The 23,370-nt window shown below is 39.2% G+C and overlaps 3 pseudogenes across 3 annotated transcripts in view; all 3 read right to left on the reverse strand.

The window, feature by feature from the left end:
• Positions 1–312: 312 nt before the first annotated feature.
• Positions 313–23,370, reverse strand: part of LOC306663647 (RB1-inducible coiled-coil protein 1-like) — a 262,272-nt pseudogene continuing 239,214 nt past the window's right edge. Inside the window, exons 2-3 of the transcript in view lie at positions 2,476–4,818; positions 313–2,398 (exon numbers count right to left, since the gene is read on the reverse strand). The product of the transcript in view is annotated as an RB1-inducible coiled-coil protein 1-like (transcript). The remainder of the gene's footprint in view (positions 2,399–2,475; positions 4,819–23,370) is intronic.
• LOC306663668 (tyrosine-protein phosphatase non-receptor type 11-like) lies at positions 6,080–8,754 on the reverse strand (annotated as a pseudogene). Its single transcript has one exon. The product of its transcript is annotated as a tyrosine-protein phosphatase non-receptor type 11-like (transcript).
• Positions 18,640–21,404, reverse strand: LOC306663675 (glutamate dehydrogenase 1, mitochondrial-like; annotated as a pseudogene). The gene has a single exon. The product of its transcript is annotated as a glutamate dehydrogenase 1, mitochondrial-like (transcript).

Below are 23,370 nucleotides of genomic sequence, written 5' to 3' on the forward strand. Positions count from 1 at the left end.
ATGTGTTATTTAACATCTATGTGTTGATATCATTTCAGTGGTTTCTTTGGTATTGATTTCTAATTTCCCTCCATTTTGATTAGATAGCAGGCAAGAAATCATATCAATTATTTTTTGTATTTCCTAAGAGTTGCCTTGTGGTTTCAAATATGTTCTATTTTGCAAAAGATTCCATAAGCCTCTGAGGAGAATGTGTATTCAGTTGTTGTTGGATGAGATATTCTATAGAAGTCTGTTAAGTCCATTTGATTTAAAATATTTTTCATGCCCAAGAGTCTTTACTGAGCTTTTGTCAGGATGAATTATCTAATAGTAAGATATGTGTTTTCAAACCATCCAGTATTAATGTACTGAAGAATATCTGAGGCTTCAATTGGAGAAGTGTCTCTTTTTTTTAATTATTTACACCCATGTTTTGGGTAAAAATATATATTACTTCTGTATCTTCTTGTTGGATTGTTCCCTTTGCCAGTATGAACTGATATTCTTTGTTTTTTCTAATTAATTTTGGTTTGAAGTCTGCTTTGTAAGATCTGAGAGTAGATATTCATGATTGTTTTGGGACTTCATTTGCATGGTATATCAATTTCCATCTTTTCCCCTTTCAGTCAGTGGCTGTCTTTGCCTGTAAGGTGAGTCTGTTGAAAACAGCAAAGAGTTGGGTCTTGTGTTTTAATCCATTCTGCCAGCCTATGTCTTTTAATTGCAGAATTGAGACCATTTACATTCACTGTTTTTACAGAGAAATGTTTATTATTTCCTGTCATTTTGATTTATGGATAATGTTCAAATTTGTCCACTTTCTCCTTTATTTGGTTACTCTTCAAATTAGAGTAGATAATTTTTGAGTTCCTGAGATTGGTTATTAAATTTCTTCTATGTACAGAATTTCTTTTTTATTTTTAAATTCAGCCTAGGGTTTTGATGAATTTATTTATCAAATAAATATAGCCAGTTAAAAAGTAAATGATGTACACCAATGAAATACATTATCATGATGACTTTTGTATAAAAAAATGGCCTGCTGTTTTTGGAGTGATTAATGAGCACCGTAGAACAAATTAGGAAATGACACAGAATGAAGCTATTTCTTCCATAAGCTATAGTTTTTTATTCCATGAAATGGCTTTAATTCTGTAAAACTTTGTCCCCAAAGAAGTTTTACACATGTTTTGTGCCTTTTTGACTTAATGTTATTCCTTTTCCATTACTCTTCCCAGTACCCAGGGTCATCTAGATGCACCTGAAGCTGGTTTGAGATCCAGAGCAGTCAAAAACTCTGAATGCAGAAAATATAAATTAGAACTAACAGTAAATAATGCATGATTGTCATGACATTCATCTAGGATGATGAGTACCAGATCTCATACCTGAAAATCTCCAGTGGCTAACTTTCAGAGTGCCTTGAACGTACTAAAGATGTGCTCTGTGACATCAATCTTTGATTTAACTGTTTATTTTCTTCTTCCTTCAACTACAATGTTCATTCTGAGAGTATTACCCCTGTTTTTCTTCAGAAAGCACAGGGACAGTTTTTTTTGACAGACATCATGCAGATCTCCATTGCTGAATTCACTCTTCCTTCATCTTGGTTTCCATGGCCAACATTTCTGATTCACCTGGGAGTTTGGGGGTGCAAGCTCCACAAAGTTCTGGGACAGTTGTTACATTAGCTGAAGGAAAAAAATGCTACTATGCACCTTACTGACTTCAAGTTTTTTCTTTTCCTAAGGCAAATGAGCTCAACATTCAGAAAATAACTATGTCAAATCTTTATCCTGTTTGTGCTCCTTCATTATAGTTTTTAGCTTATCAATAAAATCATTTACTAGGTTTTCTTTTCTTGATTTCTCTCTTTTTAAAACAGTATTAAAAGTTGTTTTGTTGTCCAGATTCAAAGATGTTCAAACATTTTGGATTCCTTTATTCTTTCTTTTTTCTTGCTTTTTAGGTTGTTCTAGAAACAGCTTTTTCTACTTGAAACTTTTCTTGAAGTTCAGCAACTAAGCTTGAAGAATCTTGTTTGGTAGAATCAATAGCAGGACTACGTGCTATTTGAGTCCCAAGATGTTTAACTTTTTATAAACTCTTTCTCAACAACTTCTCTCTCCAATTTAAATTCTTTTAGAACAGCAAGAAAAGCTTCATCTTTTTTACAATCGAGCTTCTGAATTAACGATTCTCTGTCTTCTTCAGAGGTCATGACCAAACTCTCTTTGACTATCTCAAAGTTCTGGATAATAGTTTCATATATTTCTTCTTGTTGGGTGATTTTTTTCATCTTTTTGTTTTCCAAGAGCACTCAATTCTGAGTTCAATTTACTCTGAAGCTCACCTATTTTTTCTTTTAAAACTTTTTCTATTTCAAATGCTTGGTGATGCAAAGATGTTACTGTGGCTAATTATGCTTTAAGAATATTATATTCTTGGACTGGGGATATAGCTCAGTTGATAGAGTGCTTGCCTCACAAGCACAAGGCCCTGAGTTTAATCCCAAGCACCACAAAAACAAAAGAATGTTAGATTATTCTTCATGTCTCATAATTAACTCTGAAATGCACTGATCTTTTTCAGTTGTCATTAAAATTCTTAGCTCAGTTAAGCCCACCTGATAATTTTCATTATTATCTTGAATCTTTTGGATTAATTTACTTTTTTCTGTTTCCAAATTTTCTGTCCCCAAATTTTCTGTCTCTTGTTCAAGGAGAGATTTCAAGTTCTCTAGTTGCATTCTTTCTTCCAGCAAAATTTTTATCTCATCAGTTTCTGCTTTCTTCAATGAAAATACAACCTCTAACATGCATCTCATGTCTGACAAATCAGAAATCTTGAGTTTTAATTCCTGCAGTTGCTGTTTATTTTTTGTATCTGAACAATTATTTGTTGATTTTCTTCTTTCAGTTTTTCCAAAGAAACTGGGTGGTTTGTCGTAACTTTCTCAAACTCTGGTGTCTGGCTCACATGCAGTGTGTCCTCTCATCCTTCAGATGACTTTGTTCTAAGCACTGAAGTTCTGCCCTTAGTAACTGTATCCTGTCATCATTTTCAACATGGACCTTTTTAAGTCTTCTAACACTACCTCTCATGACTGCTTCAGCTGATATCACAGTTTTGAGTGTACATATCTTCCATCTCCAACAACTTCAGATCCTTTTCATCCTGTAGGCAGATGACAGCTTCTTTTTCATGTTTAAGCAAAGCAAATTCATTGTCTTTATTTTGTAAAACTTCTTCAAAGTATACAAAGTCTCCTTTCAATTTTTTTAATTTCATTTTCATTTTCTTCACTTTTCTCTATTACTACATCAAACTTAAATTCCTATTCACTTTTTAAAGGCTGTAGTACTTTTTGATGTTTTTCTTTTTTGTGTTATTTCCAGGGAACATTTTACATTTTCAATAATGTTTCTTATATCCAAAGCTGTACATTTTAAAGAATTTGAGAAGTCATAATGTTCTTTTGTACAAAGGTTCTGAAGTGGTCTTCCTTGATGGTTTGTATAGAGAAGTGAGAGTTTTCTGCAACAACTCTACATTTTTCCATGTGAACTTTCAGAGAAGCATGATCTCCAAAATCCTCTTTACCGTATGTATTTCTACCCTACATAGTCTACTATCTATTGCATTGATAAGTGATGAATAAAGTGATTCCACCATCACCTCTGGACTTTGTGGATCACTTATAAGATTAGGAAAAGATAAATTTTCTTGTATCACAAAATCATTCACAGCAGACATAAAGTTTGATTCAGGACTTTCATTAATGAATTCAAGTCTACAGAAACATGGTGAATAGTTCTATGTTTGGTTGAGGGATAGTTACAAAACCATTTGTATGTGTATCAGTTTTATCTGGAGATAATTCTTCCAAGGGACATACTGAAGGACATAAGGCATGCTCAACAGTGAATGGAGAAGGAGTTCTTGGTAGTAGTTTCAATTCCTGTTACACTTTCTATTCATGAGGAAGAATCCAAGACTGTGAGAATGTGTGACTCACAGATGCCTTTTGTTCATTCAGTAAATCTGTAATGGTCTCTGGCATTTTATCCAAACTTTGTGCTGCCTTTACCGAATTATGTAGGGCATGTACATGCTGGTGTAGAAATTGAAAGTTACAAGGTAAAGGAACCCTGAGGAATGGTTGAACTTCTGAGGGACAAAATGATTGAAAAAACTGTGATCTTTTAATGAAATATCTGGAAGTTCAGTCACTTTTGAGGCTTCTGATTATAAAAGGAAGGGAGCCAAGAGTCCAGTCCCTGAAACAGACAGTTTCTTATAAAAGACTTCCCAAATAATTTCCCAAAGGATTCCCTTTTAGACTTTTCAACTTTATGCAATTGCTTTCTATCTTTCACTAAAACATCAGCCCACTCCCTGAGGTGTTAATGAACATTTTTCTCCTTACAACCTCAACTGCTAAGCAATACCTCTGGGAAAATACACTAAGAGCTTCAACAATTTTAACTCTTTCTAACAACTCTATTACAAGGCAGAGGAAAGCTTGAAATACTTCTCCATCTTGATCAACATGTAGTATCACAAAGCCACACCACCTGCATGAACTCTTTCTGTTCATTCACCAGCTGGCCAGCGCTAGCAACCACCTGCTCCAGGGTATACAGCTGATCTTCAAGTCCTTTAATGCCTTCCATATTCTGAATATCAATTTTGGCAATAGTTTGATTGCATTCTACTATAAATGGGTGAAAAATCTCTGGATCAAGCCTGCTCATAGAATCAAAGTACTTCCTGACCAAAGTTTCCACATTGTTAGGTCTATCTTGAACATTTATCCAGAGTAACAAAGAAACACTTAAAAAACAACAGATCACTGTCTTTAGTATCTACTGAAGTTTCATCTTTCTGTATAGTACTTTGATAAGATTCCCTAATTTCTTTGCCACTTTCATTGTCTGTGGTATCTGGGTCTATTGATCCACTTGCTTGTGAAATGAGGTTAACAAAGATGTGCTAGTTGTTCTAGTCATATCAGGAGAAAGCACCTGTGTCTCTAGGAACGTTACATAACCAATGTGCCAGAAATGATGACTCTTACCATGCTTCTCTTCTTCCTATGGATATAGTACATGTTACACATTCCTGAAGGTATGTTTTTCTCACACCATGATGATAACATGTCTCTCATACATGTAAATTTAATGCCTGAATGACATAGTTATTGTAAAATAGAAGTATTTTTATTCCATTCTCTTTTGAAATAATGTTGCCAGAAAAAAATGGAAACGGAATTTGTCTATACTGAATTATTTTTGTGTTCCACTGGCCACAGATCTTTGTTCCTAATTAGGATGATGGTGATGCACAATATTTCACATATTTAAATCAAACATTTGACTTTGTTTACATAACATGTGAAACCAGCTCCTTAAGCAACAACACGTAATCTGGGATTTATATGTATGCGCGAAAACCTACCAGTGTATGTCATTCTGCTCCCTCTTTGTATTTTTTGCTTGAAATTATCTCCTTAGATTAAAGTTACTGTGATTTATTTTAACATTCTTGTGTTTGTTTAATTTAATTAAAAATATTGCCTGATTATATGGTATTTCCTAGGTTGTATTTCTTGCATCAGGATAATAATACATAAAATGCTATGTTACCCTTTAGGGATTTTAACTTTCTGAGAAATGCAGACAATTGAATGAGTCTTATAATATCATCCAATGATAATAATCATGGAGTATTCTTAAAAGACTAGGAATAGAACAACCATATGTAGTATCTGTACCACTTACAATTTATCCAGAAGTATTAAGTCAGTATACTATAGCAATATATGCATACCCATATTTATAGCCACAAAATTCACAGTATCCAAGTTATGGGATCAATCTAGGTGTCCTCCACAGATGAATGGATAAAAAATTGAGGTACATATGAACAATGGGATTTTATTCATCTGTAAAGTGGACCAAGTTTTTCCATTTACAGGAAAATGGATGGTTCTTTTTTTTTTTTTTCCCCATGACTTTTTTTAATGGTGATGTGAAGGTAGAAAGTCAACTTCTGACAGTTTCAGACACTGTCTTACAGACAAAAAAGCCCCCAACACAAGTTATCCACTAGGGATAAGGTTATGGCTGAATGTGTCCCCAGATTTCACACATTAGAAACTTAATCTCCACTGCAACGGTGTTGAGAGGTAGGGCCTGTGAGGGGTGACCAGGTCACAGGACTCTGCCACCACGAGAGGGTGGACGTCATCACGGGAGTGGACTCGTTTTAAAACCAGGCTCAGTCCTTTCTGGCTCTCCCTCGGCATGTGATGCAGCACCGAGGCCCTCCACAGATGCCTCTCACCCTGGCCTTCCCGGCCTCCAGACCTGGGAGACACAAAGCACTGTCCATTGAGAATCACCCAGTCCGTGGTGGTCTGTAGGCAACACAGAACAGATTAAGACAGCAGGCGACGGTGAGTGAAATGGTTCCCACCATTCAAGATGCCGTTAATTTTCCCAAGTCATTTCTTTTTCCAAGTGTCCCATTGTCCCCAGCAAAGAGAGAAGAAAAAAAAAAAAAAAAAAACATCAAATTGGTTAAGGTTATTAAAAAAAAAAAAAAAAAAACTGCCCATAACTTGAACTTGAAGCCCCATAACCTCTAAAATATAGAGCACAATTTTAATTGCTTTCTTGATTTAAAACAAACTTCTATAAAATATAACACTGTCTACATTGTAGAGATGATTTCTTCTTATCTGAGGAAATGAACTGCTGAGTTAGAATACAGTGGTCTTTAAATGGTTGCAAATTTCACTTATCAAAAGGTAGTCAACTACAGTGCCAGCTTTCCAAATCCAAATTCATTCTTCACGTAGACTCTCTTGCATCTGTTCTTGATCTTTAGGGAGAAGGTAAAAGTCCACATCTAGTTCTGGGCTGCAGTTCCCGCGGCTCTTCTCATCTGAAGCTCTTCTGCTGCTGCATCAGGCCCACGTTCTCATAGACTCTGGCATTGTCTTCTCTCATTTCTGCACAGGGCGGCGTTGGGGTGCAAGGCAGCAGGGGACTCTGGTCGCCACTTGTCTGGTCCGCTACGGAATATTTAATGTTGGTATATTCGTGCCCTTTCCTCTTGCTTTTCTGCTCCTCTTCGATCCTGCGCTGTAGTGTCTCGATGTAATGCTGGATGGCCATGTAGATAAACCGGTACTGTGCTTCTGTCTGCACCATCCCTGACCTCTGAGATCGCACCATCTGAATGGTTTTGGGGACGTCAGTGTCGCAGTCGACACCTTTCTCTCTGATGATGTCGATAAGGATATCAATCACAATGAATGTCCCTGTCCGGCCAATTCCAGCACTGCAGTGAACCACCACGGGGCCAGCGTCCATGATGCTCTCCTGCTTGTGGTGGACTTCTTCCAGGAAGTCCAGCACACCCCCGGGGTCGCTGGGCACGCCGTGGTCTGGCCAGGTCTGAAAGTGGTACTGCCAGACGGTTCTCTCTGTATTCCCTTGTCCAGCCTTGGAGAGCTTCAGTTCTCTTAGCGTGTAGTCATGAGCAGCACTCTCCCTGACGTTCCTGACACACATGACCCCATATTCTTTCAGAGCATACTCGTCAGGCCAGTACTTGGCACATTTGCTCTTTCCTCTCTCTACTTCTTTCGTTGTCATAACGATCACGCGGGAGTTCTCTTGGAACACCATCCGCCAAAAGTCGTTCACTGTGTTTTGCAGGCAGTCTTGGGTGGCAATGTAACTCTTTTGGGCTTTGAATTGTTGCACTTGGTTTCAAATTCAGGCATGATGATGTTTGCGTTAATGTAATCGGAGACGGGCTCGTTGGGATCGCCATCGTGGGGGACAACCCGGGTATGATCAAAGGGAAGGATGTTTTTATATCTATTTTTGTTTTTATTTTCTTGCCTCTGACCCTCTTTTCGACTGTAGAGAAGTTTGCATTCCTGTTGTTGTAGTGTCTCAAACTCTTCCCAAAACCCTTGTTTGACTTTGTCGGTGGTCTCAGCTAATTTGCTTAGTTCTCGAACTTGGCTCTCTATTTCAGCAGCATTAATCCGAGTGGTGTTGAGAGGCTGCTTGAGTTGTAGTACTGTGCCCAATGTTTCCACCATAGGATTCTTCTTGTAATGCTCCACCAGATCTGTCAAAGAATCAAACCGTTCTCCTCCACCTACATCATATTTCAGTTCCTGACAGCGAATCATGACATGGGTCACTTTGGACTTGCCGTCATTGCTCTCCCCTTTGTCATCACCAGTGTGGATGGAGAGAACAAAATCTCCTGGGTGGCTCTGGCTCTCTCGTATGAGAAAGCTCCCATGTTTTCCCTTCTCAGTTAATAACTTCTTTGCTTCTTTCCCAGAGAGGTGATCATGAAACCACCTTTCAGAGGTGGGATCTGCACAATTCAGGGGATACTTGAGCTCGATAACATCTCCATTTTTCTCCTTCAGTTGTCCATGGTGCTCCATGTAATACTGCACCAGTTCAGCCAGAGTGGCAAACTTCTCCCCTCCATACAGGTCATAGTAGTCTCCAGTGTTCTGAATCTTGATGTGCGTGACAGCTCCATTTCTTCTAACAGAGAGGGCGAAGTCTCCAGGGTTACTTTTACTGGGTCTTGCCAAAAAGCTGCCATCAACTCCTCGTGTCAACAGTAGATTTTCGGCCTCCACACCAGTGATATTTGGGTGAAACCATCTCTGTGCTGTCATGTTCCTCCCGCCCTCCGGCTCTGCGATGGACCCGCTCCTTGCTCAGGCTCTGCTGGGCCCGGTCACATTGGGCTGGCCCGAGGGAGGCCGACTTGGGACTGGACTGGGGGCAGAGCCAGCCGGCGGCGCGCAGACCCCCCTCCAGGCCTGGGGATCCCGGAGACTGTGCAGCCGCCCCCTGGAAGGTTCTTGAATGATTTATTCAAAGTAAGCACGACTCAGAAAGTGAAGGGTTATTTGATTTCTCTCTCATAAGTGGCAACTAGAGAGTACAAAGGAATAAAGGGGGTGTGCAGCTCATGAAATTAGAATGGAAACATTAGAGTAGAAGAAGAGGACCAGAAGGAGAGAAGGGAAGCAAAGGGAAGTTTCTAGGGAATGGAATTGGCCAATTATGTTATGTGCATGTATAAATATGCGATAACTCAAAGCCCACTATCACGTATAATTATAATGCATCAATAACATATTAATTTAAAAATGATACAGCCACTTTGGGAAAATGTTTGAAATTTCTCAAAAACTGAAGATTGAGTTACATGAGAAATTAATTGTTGTTGGGCTAATGCCTTGTGAAACCCCAGCAGAATGGCATATAAGTAGCCTTGGGAAATGAAAAGGCACATTGGAGGAGTTAATAACTAATTGGAAGAGTCCCTTTTGGTGGGAATACACAAACTCTCTGGTTTACAATTTTTTGGGGTAACAAAATGGAAGCCAAATGCTGGTTCCTTTTCAAAACACGCAAAAACAATCCAGTGATTTACCAGATTCGATGTAAAAAATATTTATAAATATTATTAAAGACTATAATTTACATTAAGTGATGCACATATGTCTCCATCAATGCCTCCTGAGAGTGACTGCTGATGAAATAATTCCATAATTCCAGCCTTGAACACTATTCCTAAGGTTTTATCAGAAGGTATGTTTTACCTAAGGTCTTATCCCTCACTAAAGAATTGTCATTTGAACCAGAATTCGCAAACTTGCTTTGTATTCTTCCTTAAATGAGACATTTTTCATACATCAAATATTATAGCAACCAATTATTTGTCTGAATAAATTAATAAATATTTTGCCTTTACTGAAGAAGCCATCAGATACATCTCAAGTAAAGTAATAATCCTACCTCTACAATGCCTAAGCGGCTCAGTGACTCTTTTTGCTGCCTATATTGGTACTCATCTGAATTTTATTTTGAATAATTTCCTCTGTTCTGTACTATAGATAAAGTCAGAAAATAGTCTTACCAATCATGACCATGCCTCTTCTGAAGTTTAGCAAAACCTATAATTATCTCCATTTGACTTTTGGTAGGGTCTCGTGCCCATGATGGCTGTGTTTGGTTTCCCGTACTCCTTTCTCTCTTAGATGATGCTTTTTCCTCTTCTGTGGAGGCAGATGAGGTCATTTAACATCATCTCTCTCCTTATCTTAGTATCTTATAAGTGCTGTAAAAATAAAAACCAGTGTCTTAGAAATGACAGACACTTATTTCTCACCATTCTGAAGGATGAGAATTCCAAGATCAAGGTGCTTGTAGAACTGTCCCTGGTGAGGGTAGACTTCCAGTTTTGTAAGTGGCACAGTCCAACCATGTCCTTATGCGGCAGAAGGTATAGGATTGCTCTTAATGCATCTTTCATAAGGACATTAATCTCATCCCTGAGGACAATTTTCATGGCTCACCAGCTCCCCCAAGCCCCAATTCCCATTACCTTCCACTGTGGGGAGCAGGATTTCAACATATGAATTCTAGGGAGACACAAACCTCTGGACCACAGCATTCACCATAGTTCATCACAAGCAACATTCCTGAAATCTGGCAAGTGCTCATTCTTCATGTTCTATTATTTTATCCCAATTTAAAATTTTCTTATCTTCTCCTTTATCTTGACCTAAAAATTGAATCATGCTATTTTAAAAAATATTTTAAATTTGTTGTAGTTAGTTGTACATGACAGTAGAACGAATTTATACATTTCGGTGGCTCAGACATGAATGAACTGCAATTTCTCATTTTTCGGATTGTACATATCGTAGGATCACATCAGTCATGCAGTCATATATGCACATGAGGCCCTTAAATCATAAAAATTTAATAATTCTCAAAAGTCATAAAAAATGAAACAGTCTAGCAGTGTTGAACTTTAAATGTTTCATGAACACTAATTTATTAATACTTAAAATCTCCCCTGTAGTAAGAATAAAATTTTAAAATACTGAAATAGAGACTTTTAAATTTCATTCTATGTATAAATTAAATTCTGACATTGGAAATGAAAAATTAACCCATTTTACACTTTACTCTGTCCCACTGTCATGGTATTTGAAGTTATTTCTATTTGTAAAACTCTTGAAAATTTGTGTTCTCTTTCCTAATCATAATTTCTATACTTGGTTATCCTGTTTTTGAATACACATTAATTCAGTGCTAATCCCAGTCTTTTTACCATACCCATGTAAGGAACCTTGAAAATAAACTCTTAGTTTGCTTAGATTCATGGTCAAGCTAATAATTCTGAGTGTGACCGTTTCTGCTACTGCCATATCTTCACCACTGTGAAGATTGAGTAATTTATTATTTCTAGATGCACAGAAGAATTTCTTTGGTTTAATGCATATTGTCCCCTATAGTTTTGGTAATAAGTGCAAGGTTTGAAATTTCAAGTCTATCATAGAAATTCCATGTAAAAAATATAATAACTTAGGAGATGGGCTTAGCAATTCTGCAGTACTGAGAATGCTGGATGGGTTTCGCAGCTTCACTGATGTCATCAATAGGTCATAATACACTGCTGAGGCCTTCATGATAACGGGTATCATAACAAACCTGATGTACTCAGCACTGCTCAAGACAGTGATTAGTGAACAGAGAGCCTCTGCCCATTTTATTGTTATTTTTGAAGATACAGATTGCATTCTTAGTTAATTCAGTTCCCTCTCTGAGAATTGAGCTTCAGAGTAACTCTCCAACCAGTTGGGCCATGAAGGAAAAGCAAAAGAAGAAACATCTAAAAAAAATGAATCCCCAGCCTGCAAAGAAGTCCAGGGGTATGTGTTGGCCTCTTCTATGGACCTGAGGTAACCTGAAGGAAAAGAGAGAAGGGAGAATTTCCAGTTAGTTGCAGAGAAGAGGACAAGAGATGGAGTAAAATGGTAAGAGAAGAGAGTGAAGTAGGGAAGAAGAGAGAAAAGGCTGTTTTTCTATACAGTTCCTGAGGTTTTCCTGAGGGCCCAGATTGTGAGAGTAAAGAGAAGATTCAGATGATCCAGGTCTCTGTGGTTTGGGACCAGACTACACACACTAAGTCACTCTCTGCCACAGCATAATGGATGGTCTATGCCAAATTTTCTTAAAAAATTATATTTCCTCTCATTAGAAATCTTTCTAAGGGAATGGGAATAATAATCAATGGTATAAATTTTCTAAGGGTACTTTTTCCTTTTAATGATGAAAGTGACTCCTAAGACATGAGGGAATATTGAAAGAAAATTATATATTTTGAAGCTGGTTTTACAGCAATGAATTAAAATCATATGAAGTTTGTATGCTTGAGAATGAAACCTAATTTTCTTTGTAGATGGAAAATGTGGAGATTTTGGGTGAAATATGAAGGAAAAAGGGACACACATGGCTAAATTATTCACTGGATATGCACAAGAACACACATAGAATTCCACAAGACCTACCACAACTTCACATTCCACATAATTCTGTCAGGTTCACTTCAGATGAGACATACCACCCACACAGTTCTCAAATATGACAGGTACATGTATATACATTCCACATGCCCACCCCCCTAGGACCATTCTCATGGCCAACCTCTCTCCTTACACTTGAAAATTTCGTTCCTAGAACTCAATGAACTACATTAAGGTGTTCAATGACTGGGACCCTCTAAGATGCCTCTAGTACAGAATTTGGAGGTATTGCAGTCTTCCTCCCCCTTTTCAAATATCCAACTTACAAAGCACTTGGACAATAAGCTCCTTATACCTTCAGAGCAAGTGAAAAAGGAAAAATTTAAGAACATTTACAATATGCATATCCAAATGAGTGGTGTGGCTGTCTTATGAGATACAGATGGGGTTTGTCAGTAATACAAAAGAAGAAGGGGGCTCACAGTTGAGCAGATCTGCATCATCTGGAGGAAAGATCAAGGGTAAGAACTTCTAGGTGGTTGTAGGGTCTGCAGTGTGGCTACATGTAAATGGGCTGCTCAGACTTCCCCAGCATATAGACCCTTCAAGGAACCATGCAGTTTAGGTTCACTGAGGGCTTCAGCTGCCAGAATAAGCAGAATGAAAAACCAAAGAGGAAAGAAGAAGAGGAGGAAGCAGAGGGAATGAATGCAATGACCTGTGGATGCAATAATTAAAAACAATTGGTGATGAATATGGGCTTGTGTTGAAGTGAACAGCATAGGTAGAGATCTCAGTGCTGTAAGAAATGTTTTTCACACCTAGAGCTATGACCAGAAGAGGTTTGATGACTTCTTGACCAGAGTTTAGGGGAAGAGAGTGATCATGACAGAGTATCAAAACATATTGTAGTTTTATTTGGATCCTCATATTTCTACATCTCATTTACTGTGGGCTTGAAAACCTTGGCTCTTTATGCTATTGACCAAGTCAGATTTCTTTCACTTCATTAAGCCTATTAAATGGTGTGCACTTTCAAACAAATTTTATTTATTCATTTGTTTTTTACTTCTCTGTCTCCAGGCAGAGGAACAAAAGCAGTAACATGAAAATTTAAAAAGTGACAATTCAAAATATTATATTTACATGTAATTTATGCAATCACAGTTCACTTTATCATGTCCCTCCATAAGTACATAATTTGGTGAATTGTCAATAATGATACTTGTTAAATTTTTATTTTCTTCTTTTTACCCTTCTAAATGAGAAAAGCAAAGAAACAAAAATTAAAAATTGTCTTTGAAAGTACACATAAATAACTTGAATGAATTGAAGCACAATTTCTGGGCTGTAGGGTTAAGATGATGAGCTGGAGTCTAAGTCCACAATAAATGAGACATAAACTTGAAGAAATGGAAGTTGAACTCAAAGTGAGAAAGAAACATATTGTATCCTTTTAGTTCTCTATAACCAGTGAGTGAGTGGTAGCTGCTTCCTCTGTCATCTGCCCAGTAGTTTCTTTCTTTCAGTGTTAATGTTCTCTACCTTCCCACTCCATCTATGGGCAAGTTAGTCAAATCGACCAAGTAAGATCCATACTTCACTACCTGACCTTTAGGACTGAGCTTGAGATAAACATATACCCATGTTGAATAATGTGTGAAAATAGCTTGAAAAATTAAAATTGAAGGGATAGGATGGTGGTCTTGCCTCAGTTATTCTTTCTTTGAAATTGCTAATAGATATAACTGTTAATTTTGTTCTCTTATTGTCTCTGCTAAAACTCTAATAAAATTTTGTTTTGTCTGAATAACCCTGAGGTATTGTTAGCTAGCCAATGTATCTCAGTTCATAGAAATTAGCTTTAACAAGGTAATTCCTTCTAAATTAATAAATTTATATTATAATCCAGAAAGTGATAGCATATTATCATCATGAGGCTTTATACTGCAACTCAGTGATGCACTGTGTACTTTATGAATTGGGGAGATTCAATAAGAATGTTTGGAGTAACTAGAATGTCAACTTTGATCATATATCTTATTTCATCTTTATTGTTATTGTTATCATAATAGCCAACATTGTACCTTCAACCCATTTGAATGTATTTTTTCTAATGGTTTAAAGCATTAATTGGAATTCCAAATAACCCAATTAATAAATGGGCAACAGAACAAAATACAGAATAAAAATATTTGAAAAAATCTTCAACATTTCTAGCCATTTGGGAAATGATAATTAAAGCTACATAGAAATTCCATCTCACTCCAATCAGAAGGGCAATTATCAAAATTAAAAATAATAATGTGTTTATTAGGATGTGGGGAAAAATGTACACTTATATTTCGTTGGTGGAAGTGCAAATTGGTGAAACCACTCTGGAAACAGAATGGAAATTCCTCAGAAAACTAGAAATGGAACCACCATATGACCCAGCTATTCCACTCTTTGCTATATATCCCAAAAATTTAAAATCAGCATACTATAGTGAGGTAGCCACATCAATGAAGATAGAAACACAATTCACAAGAGTAAACTATGGAACCTAACTAGGTTCCCTTGAACAGATGAATGGATAAAGAAAATATGGAATATGTACACAATGGTGTATTACTCAGACATGAAAAGAATAAAATTATGGCTTTTGTGGTAAATGAATGAACTGGAGACAATCATGCTTGGTGAAATATGCCAGTCCCTAATAGTCAAAGGTTAAATGTTTTCTCAGATATGAAAGTCCACAATACCTGGGGGAAGAAGAGACAGAAAGGAAACAGGAGGAGGAAATCCCATCAAAATAGAAGAAAGTTCAGTGGACTAGATGATGGTGATTGACAGTGTGGGAGAAGGGATGGAATAAGGGAGAACAGTGGAATGAATTTTAACTACCTTTCCTTTGTACATGTATAAATATGCCATAGTGAATCTCAGTATCATGTATACACACTAGTAAAAAAAATAATAACATATAGGGAAATAGCAGAAAGATTAGAGAAAAGGGAAAAGGAAGGGTGTGGGGGAAGATAAAGGGTAAGTCCAGGTGACTGAACAAGAGCAAATTATATTCCAAGATTTTATATTATGTCAAAATGAATCCAATGAAATAATTCTTTCCTTAAAAATGATAAACCCAACTACTATAGATAATTATAATGCTCTAATTAAAAATAAAAATAAACTGAACACTGAGATAAAAATCATAGAAGTAGAAGCATAGATTAAAGCAAAAAGAAATGACAAAGTTAACACTGTTGAACAAAGCATCAAATTTAACTCTGAGCCTCCTAGAAGTAAGGGTGGAGTAGGAAACATATCATTATAATTTAATACTTCCTAAATATTGATAATCTTTTAAGCAATATATAAAAAGATACACAAGTCCACATTTAGCCATCTTGCATTTTCTATTTAACTAATAAATACAGAAGGTATACTTGTCTGTGGAATTTTGAGACAGTCATATAGCCACTGGGGATTATCAATACTTAAGACCCATTTGTTTCAAAAATTATATGCATGAGTTCTTGAACATTACTTTTTGTTACTTTTCATTTCTGTTGGGGCCATTTCTTTTTTTTTTTTAGTGAAACAATATTAATTCCACTAAAACACACTACATATTTTGTTTTCATAATGGTCATGTTAATAAGTTTCAAGCACCTTAGGTTAGGATCAAAATTTAGGCAAAGCTTCTTAAGACAGACCTTGAAACACAGCATATCGATATCCTTTTTAACAAATTTGACTTCAGGACCAGTAAATAAAGCATTTTTTAAAATTTTAAGCTAATTGGAGAGAGCAGTTTTATTAATAAAGACTGATCTCAAAATGCTGGGGCTGATTTAAGAATTAAAGTTTCAACATATCATTTTTAAGGAGCAAAGGGTTTCTTATACCAAGAGGCAATAAAACATTATTTGCAGAGATCCAAGATGGTGGACTAGAAGGAGGTTGCATTCCTTGTTGTTCCATAACTCCGGTTTCAATCAGAGGATATCTGTTTCTCCGTGAGGCAGATTTTGCTGCTTATCGATTCCCTGCTGTTTACCCCATTTGTCTGCTGTGATGAACTGCAGTCTGTCATCATATTGATGCCTTTTTTGAGTGCAGATTGCTCACTGTCAGGCGTCTATCATCCTCCACTTGCCTGCCTCTCCCCTGTCCATCACCTGCCTTACACCTATCCATCACCCAAAGCACGAGGTTCACCTCCCGATCGTCCAACAACAGTCAGCAAACTGATCGCTGACTGCCAGTGGAGCACCAGCTTCCTGCTGTTGCCTGGAAGTTCACTGTCATAGTACCTGCAGGTATGATTACATGTGGCTGCCGCCATTTTGAGACAACAGCCAGGCCCCATAGGCCCCCTGGCTGGGCTGACTGAGCCCCATCTTCAGGATCCCTCAGCCCGACCGATCACTCCCTGCCTCTGGGGCCCTCACATCGACTGACTACTCCCTGCCACCAGGACCCCCAGACCAACTGACTGCGCCCTATCACCGGGACCCAAGACCGACTGATTGCACCTGGCCTCCAGGATCCCACAACCACACCAAACACATTGGACCTCCAGGACCCCTGCCTGACCAACTGCATCCCACCTCCAGGACCTCCAGCTGACCACGTCCACACCCTGAATTGCAGCTCCCCATTTGCCAACACATTTTGAAGCCAGAGTGGCCATCTTGGATAATCCTGGAAGCCTTATTTCTGATCTTTAGGTGGGGCAAATCCCATTGTTAGATGCCTGCGGGAGGCTTGACACTCATTGTCAGGTACCTCTCATGCATCAGGCTACTGAAGACTGGGAGATTGCTTTACTATATAACTGTTATACTATAGATTTTCTATTTTCTCCTTATTGAAAAAATTATTTATTTACTTTCTTTTCTTGCTCTCTTTTCCTTTCATTTACCTGTTCCCTCAGAGTCTCTTTCTTCCTTTTTTGCATGCTAATATCCAATTTCTTTTGATTATACTCTCACACTTTCTATTATCTAGAACTTCTGTATATTCTTTTCTTATCCCATTAACAGCTACATCCTACATTTCTCTGCATCCTCTTTGTCTTCCATTAGAAACTGAAGACCTTATTGCAAATCTGTTTGTTTTACCGAAGATAATATTTTAACTCATTCTGTTTATTATGACAATTTTGTTATTGTCCTCATAGGGGACATTTGGTCTAGGATTGCATAGTGTCTGAATTGGGCACTGCTAATATTGATGTCCCCTTAAAGAAAGGGTTTTGGAAACCTATAGGACCACTATAAGCCTATTGGGGGAAATCTGCAATACCCCAGATCTGCACTGCAAGAGGGGAAGATACATGAACAACATGAAAAAACAAGGGAAGAAAATGATCCAAACAAATCTAGATTCTATAGTAATAGAATCCAATGACAGGATGTTAGAAGAAATGTCAGAAAAGTACTTCAGATTATACATGGTTAAGATGATTTGTGAAGCAAAGGATGAGATAAGAGAGCAAATGCAGGCAATGAAAGATAATACCAATAAGCTGAAAGAGCACCTGCAGGAAGCAAAAGATCATTGCAACAAAGAGATAGAGATTCTCAAAAAAAATCAAAGGGAAATACTTGAAATGAAGGAAACAATAAACCAAATAAAAAATTTAATAGAAAGCATCACCAAAAGACTAGACCATCTGGAAGACAGAACCTCAGACAATGAAGACAAAATATTTAATCTTGAAAATAAAGTTGCCCAAACAGAGAAGATGCTAAGAAATCATGAACAGAATCTCCAAGAACTATGGGACATCATGAAAAAACAAAATTTAAGAATTATTGGGATGAGGAAGGCACAGAGATACAAGCCAAAGGAATGAACAACCTATTCAATGAAATAATATTAGAAAATTTCCCAAACCTGAAGAATGAAATGGAAAATCAAATACAAGAGGCTTACAGAAAACCAAATGCACAAAATCACAACAGATCCACACCAAGTCACATTATAATGAAAATGCCTAACATTCAAAATAAAGACAGGATTTTGAAGGCCTCAAGAGAAAAGCATCAGATTACATATAGGGGGAGACCAAAAGGTTAGCAGCCGACTTCTCAACCCAGGCTCTAAAAGCTAGAAGGGCCTGGAACAACGTATTTCAAAGACTGAAAGAACATGGTTGCCAACCAAGAATTTTTTTGGAAAAGGTAGACTTTTAATAACTGCTTTTTTCATCAGGTTAAGTCAGGCAGTTACAAAGTAGTTAGAAATCTGTGAAAGGGCATTATTGTTAAAAAAAAAAAGTGCTCATTCTTACATAAATATCTAGTACTTTATTGGGACGCTACTGCTCAAAAGGCCCTGGCCAAAAAACTCTATAAACACTAGAACCTATGTTGTTTTCAGCCTGCTGTTAATGAAGCTGGGTGCAGAATGCAAAGCCTCCAGAAGGAGAGGACACAGTCTGAGTTGTGGCCACCAGCAAAGATCAGAGTCAGCTGGACTTCAAACGGGGAGCCCAGTGGTTTTTCTTGGGACACTACTTGAATTAGGGTTCAGTTAGTCAACACAATATATCTTCAAAAGGGAAGAACAATTAACTAATATGATAAAGAGGTTACCAAACTCTTTGGACTATGTATCCTAATGGTAGTTAGCAAATTCTGATAGTTTTAACAAAAATAGCCTCCAATGTTTCTGGGTATGAAGACAGACCTCCATCAAGCTTTTTATTTTTGCCGGACAATACATAACTGATAAGCTATAAATGATACTGTTTTATGATATAAAAATACTAGTTTCTTCATTTACTATGTTTATAGGCATTCACTACTTGAGTCAGGTTAGGCTTATTAAGTGATTCAAGGCAATTTTATTGCAGTAGCATGTTCTTATTTTATTCTATGAGAATAAAATGCATATGAGACAGCTTTTATTTTTGTTTGCAGCTTGTAAAATTGAGTTATTATGCAGATGTAATATCAATAACTCATTTGAGGACCATGCTACTTTCTGAAAACAATATCTCTAATTCTCACATGTGTCCAAGTTATAGTATGTCCCAGATTTGTCCAGAGCAAAACTGAGTGACTGTTCTTGACTGCTTTCCCTGGTAATAGCACTGACTATGTTGGGAAGAGCCCTGGAGCAAGGCAGCACAGTCAGGCAAAAGACATTTTATTTAAAAGCAAAGTGCCTAAATGGCTCTCTGGAATAGGTGATTTCTACTTTCATACTCATCAGATTGTACAGATCCCCTAAACTTAATTTCTTTCTTCTTAAGGGGCTGAACAGATTGACTTGTTGAGAACAGTGTCCATTGTTTAATGAGTCATGAGAGAAAGATTTCTGCAGTTACATGTAAACTTGTGATGGGTCAGCAGAAGTTATAGGTGAAGAGGGTGGTGAGGTTAACTAACCAAGATCCATCTATGTGACAGTCACGCCAGCTTCGTTGTACACTTTGAAGACTTTCTCAATGGCATCGACATAGGCAGCTGTTCTCAGGTCCAAGCCCAGGTTATATTCATGGCTGTACGCATAATTTGCCTGGCTGAATGCTCCATGGTGTAGGCTAACCCAGAATGCACAATGTCTTTCTCTGATGCTCCCGATATCCTGTCCTGGAACTCTGCAGTTGTTATGACAGGAATTGTTCCACCATGCTTTCCAAATTTTCTTTCTAAACTCTCTTGAACAGACATGAGCAAGTGGTAGTTAGAATCCCTTTCGTATTTGAAGGTTAATTGGCCATAGGTGACATGATTCAGATTCTTTAGCCACTTAAAGTAAGATACTGTCACTCCATCAGCATTTAAGTAGAGATCTGGAATAACCATGATGTTCCTCTCCAGGAAAATCTTATCAGCTTCTGGAGTGGTTGGTCCATTGGCACCTTCAGCAATGATCTTGGCTTTGACTCTGGGTGCATTGGATTTGGTCAACTGCTTCTCACTGGCAGCAGGGATCAGTATATCACAATCAGCCTCCAAGATACTTCCTTCATATACCTTTGCCTTGGGGAAGCCCAGGATTGATCCATGTTGCAATTTGAAATCTTCCAGTTCCTTTGGGTCAATACCATCTGGATTCCATATACTCCCATCAGATTCACCAACACCAACACATTTAGCACCAAAACGATGTAAATACCTCATAGAGTGCAGGCCCATGTTACCAAACCCCTGAACCACAAATGTTTTATCTCCAAATCCTGGTGTCATTCCTAAAATGGTCATGTAAGAAGTTTCATTGATAAAGTTTTCAATTCCATGGAAAACACCACGGCCAGTAGCAGAGATGGGTCCATGGATGCCTCCTTGACTGATGGGTTTACCAGTAACACAGGCATGTGCATTAATATCATAGTGCCCTATGGTGCTGGCATAGGTATCAGCGATCCAGGACATCTCCCACTCGCCTGTGCTCATGTCCAGGGCAGGCACATCAATGCCAGGACCAATAAAATCTTTTTTGGCAAGCTCCATAGTGAACCTCCTTGTGATCTTCTCCAATTCGTTATCTGTATAGATCTTGGGATTGATCTTAACACCTGGTTTAGCACCCCCAAATGGAACATCAACCACTGCACACTTGTAAGTCATCAGAGAAGCCAATGCTTTTACTTCATCTACACTCACATCAGTGCTGTAATGGATACCTCCCTTGCAGGGCGTGTGGTGCTGGCTGTGCTGGGCCCGGTAACCCTCGATGACCTCCCAGGAACCGTCGACACACTGGATGGGGAAGGAGAGGCTCAGCACATGGTTGCAGGGCTTGATGATTCGCAGGATGCCTCGCACCCAGTTCTGCTTCTGCTCCTCGCTCTCCTGGGTCTTCAGGTCCTCCAGCAGCTCATCCTCCACGATGCTGGTGCCACTGTCGGAGAAGCCCTCCACCATTTTGAAGAAGTTGGGGTCGTGTTCTGGTCCGCCGCTGCCTCACTGTAGTGGCGCCGGGCGGGCGGCCTGAACCTGGGTTATGGGGAGGCCCAGCCCAGCAACACGGCCGAGCCCAGCACAGTGGGTCTGGCGCGTGACAGCAGCAGTGATTCTCTCAAGGGGCAGTACATGGCGGAGAGTAGAAGCCAGGGGCCGCAGGAGAGGTGCGCTCAGAGGCCTGGGACTGAGGGAGGAGGGACTCAGCGTGGGCAGCCCTTTTAAGCTGTTGCTTCCTGCCTGCCTGACTGTCCCCTCCCCTCCACCGCCTGTCGTCTAATGGGGAGGACGGACTTCTGGGGCCGCGCACCGCCCAGGGCGACTAGCCTCCGCCTCCATCGCAGCCTCGCCAGGCCTCCCAGGCGGCTGTCAACTAAGAATCTTATACCCAGCAAAACTAACCTTCAGATTTGAAGATGAAATAAAATTCTTCCATGATAAATAAAAGTTAAAAGAAGTTATAAATAGAAAGCCTGCACTACAGAATGTTCTCAACAAAATATTCCATGAGGAGGAAATGAAAAACAACAATGCAGGTCAGTAAAGGGAGGAATTACCTTAGAGAAAAACCACTCAAAGGAGAAACCAAGCCAACTTAAAAACCAAAAATAAGTTTGTTCCACGGAGCAATCCAAGATGGCAAACTAGAGGGTGACTGCATCTCCAGTCACTCCAGAACCCAGGATTCAATAAGGGGAGGCATTGAGAGACTTGGACTAAAATAGAACCATGTGGTGAGTCTCCCCCACCTGGTGAAACTCGGCTTGGGTGGCAGACCCGGATTTGGGAGGCTTATTAGAGTAGGGCAGGGCAGCTAGAGTCTCCCCTCAGCAGCCCTGAGCACTCCAAAGGTGGGTTCCTCCCACAGGGCCATATACTCCAGCTTCTCGGAGCAGGCCCCCCAGTGAGAGTCTTTCTGCACACAACCAGCTCCAATTCCCTGAGCCAGCATGCAGCGAGCTCCGGCCTGCACACAGGTTGCTTCAGAGACCAGGACAGGGCAGCCAGGGACTTCCCCAAGCAGCCCGGCTCCCTCCGGGGGGAAGTGCCTTTCCAGGCTAGCTTCTCGGAGCAGACCTCCCAATGAGAGCCTTTCTACACAGAGCCAGCCACAAGTCCCCAAGCTAGTGGAGAGCTCTGACCCACAAGCAGCCTCTGGGACCAGGGCAGGGCAGCCAGACCTCTCCAGGTGGCCCTGCCCCACTCTGGCCACAGGCTTTTTCCACAGGGCGATCCAAGATGGCAGACTAGAGGGCGACTGTGTCTCCAGTGGCTCCAGAACCCAGGATTCAAGAAGGGGAGGCATTGAGAGACTCAGACTAAAATAGAACCACGGGGTGAGTCTCTCCCACCTGGTGAAGCTCAGCCCGGGCAGCAGGTCTGGATTCAGGTGGCTTATTAGAGTAGGGCAGGGCAGCTAGAGTTTTCTCCAGGCAGCCCTGGGTACTCCAGCGGTGGGCTCCTCCCAAACGGCCAGCTTCTCGGAGCAGTCCCCCCAATGAGAGTCTTTCCACACAGAGCCAGCTCCAAGACCTGGAACCAGTAGCGGGCTAGGGACAGCTTTCTTTGGAAGTACTGCATTATTAAGTTATTCCAAGACTTCAGGCTAAAGAAGGCTGGGAGGTGATACACTGGAAATCTACAGGGACACTATAAGCAAATAGAGGAAATCTGCAATATCACAGAGTCCCACTGATATCTGACCAATATAAGAAAACAAAGGAAGATAATGTCCCAAACAAACCTAGATACTATATCAATAAAACTCAATATCAGAACAGCAGAAGAAATGTCAGAAAGGGAGTTCAGAATGTACATAATTAAAATAGTCAGGGAAGCAAACAAGGAGATGAAAGAGCAAATGTAGGCATTGAAGGAGGAGATGAAAGAGGAAATGCAGGCATTAAATGATCGCACCAATCAACAGTTAAAAGAGCAAATACAGGAAGCAAGAGATCATTTCAATAAAGAGTTAGAGATACTGAAAAAAAAAAAACCAAACAAACAGAAATCCTTGAAATGAAGGAAACAATAAACCAAGTTAAAAACTCCTTAGAAAGCTTAACCAATAGGATAGAACACCTGGAAGACAGAACCTCA

This window comes from Sciurus vulgaris (genome assembly GCF_902686455.1).
Source record: "Sciurus vulgaris genome assembly, chromosome: 6".
Classification (NCBI taxonomy): Eukaryota; Metazoa; Chordata; class Mammalia; order Rodentia; family Sciuridae; genus Sciurus; species Sciurus vulgaris.